The following is a 2,064-nucleotide window of genomic DNA, read 5'->3' on the forward strand; positions in this document are numbered from 1 at the left end:
GTGGTCCTCGACAACCTAGAGGAGTGGGCGGTGGAGGAGTGGGGGGGGGGGGGAGGAGCGGGCGGGCTGAGGGGTGGAGGGGGGTGGGGTGGAAGTGGTGCGCCTGTGTGGCGGCGTTGCCGACCCAGGAGCGGCGAAGGCGGAACGGCGAAAGAGGGGGAGTGGGGATTCGACAGCCTGCTCCTCGAGGTAGGCGAGCTCTGGGCTCTCGCGCACGCTCGGCGTCAAGGGCAGGCGGTGCGCCATCTGCGCCAGCCGCTGCCGCACAAACGACTGGAACTGTAGCATCTCGGCGCGCCCTCCGGTGCTGCGCTCCGTGTCCCGCGCCGCCCCGCCGCCGGCCCGCGCCGCGAGGTAGGAGGAGGCGGCGCCCGCGCCGCGCGGGTAGTTTCGCGCTCGGCGCGGCGTGCTCGGCGCCTCGTCGATCTCGCTCGTGTCGTCGCTCACCACCTCCGCCGCCGCGCCGGCACGCCCGTGCACGTTCGCGTTGGGATCCCACGTCTTGCGTGGGGCGGAGCAGAGCATGCGGCAGGCGGTCACGCGGCCGGCGCCGAGGTTGAGGCGTGCCATGCGGACAAGCATCGCGTATCGCACGGGATTGCGGAGGCCGAAGGGAAGAGGCGGCAGGCCGACAGCAGCAACTCGCACCGCGTGAAAAGTATTTCAAGTGCATATCTTATCGAGAATTTTACAACGAGAATTTTGAGACGAAAGAGGGGTCGCACACGGCAGGGGTGGCGGGACGGTTGTGGAGCGAAGTGGCAGTAGCCAGCCTCAAGCATCGATGGGATAATAAGATGAGATTACCAGACGAGAACGGGGGGAAGGACAGGCGGGCGACATTTGACGACGTCGGGGATCACAATGTGACGACCAAAACGATCCTGGGGGCCAGGGTGAGACAACAGGTCGGGGTGCCACATGGGGCACACCACAGGCGTATTCTAGAGGGGGAAAAGAAACGGGGAATGAGGGGCCCCTGCCGTAGATCACGGTGGTCCGGCTGCCGCCGCGACGGGTCTACCCCCGGTGGGCTCGTACGGCCCGGCTCCACCCGCAGAGGCCGAGTCAGCTCGACTCTCACCTCCCCTGACAGTTGACTCCAGGACCAGGCCTCACCCGGGGCCCTCCCTCCGGTCCCGGCCTTCCAGTCCGCTGGCTGACCCGCTATCTCCCCACGGCACCTCCCCCTCCTTGGACCCCGCCCCCGGGTACCCCAGCCTCCGACGGGGCGGATTCGGGTCCCCCAGGCTCCGCGCGGGTCGGAGCGGTGACGGCCACGCCGGCGGCGTGCACGTGTGAATTCTTCTCATTTGCAAATCTCTGGCTTGCTGCGCTCTCCTCGCCAGCCCCGCCGCCGCCGCCCGTCGTCGTGCCTCAGCATGCTCTGCTGCGCCTCGGCCTCGGTCGGACTCTCCCTCACGCCGCAGCCGCGGTGCGCTTACCAGCAGCCGGCCGTGCAGTGGCTGGCTCCGTCGTCCCGAGGCTCCTCTCGGACCGAGGCTCCTCTCATGGCTCCGAAGCCGATCTACCGCGGGCCACCCAAGGCGGCCAAGGCGGCCAAGGCGGCCAAGGCTCCGAGGAAGGCGGCAAAGGCGCCCGTGAAGAGGGCAGCGACACCGTCACGGGCGTCGCCGTCAAAGTCGCCGGCACCGTCCAAGCCCATGTTCGACTTCTTCTCGCCGCCGCCGCCGCCGCCGCCGCCGCCGCCGCCCGCTCCGCCCGGCCTCTTCGACTCGTTCCTCAAGCCTCCGCCGGCACCGGCACCGGCGGCACCGCCGCCGTCCGCGGGCATGTTTGAGTTTCTGAAGCCGCCGCCGCCGCCGCCGCCGCCGCCGCCGCCTCCTCCGCCCGGCCTCTTCGACTCGCTTTTCAAGCCGGCCGAGGCTCCGCCGCCCGCCAAGAGGGCCGCGCCGCCTCCGGCCAAGGCGCCTGCGCCGTCGCCCTTTGGCGGCTTCAAGCTTCCGGAAATGCCCGTACTCTCTCTGTCGACACCGGCGCCCGGCCAGGCAGGCAGTGCCTCGACACCGCCTCCGGCCAAGGCGCCTGCGCCGTCGCCTTTGG

The sequence above is a fragment of the Emiliania huxleyi genome (assembly GCF_000372725.1).
Source record: "Emiliania huxleyi CCMP1516 unplaced genomic scaffold EMIHUscaffold_1125, whole genome shotgun sequence".
Taxonomy (NCBI): Eukaryota; Haptophyta; order Isochrysidales; family Noelaerhabdaceae; genus Emiliania; species Emiliania huxleyi.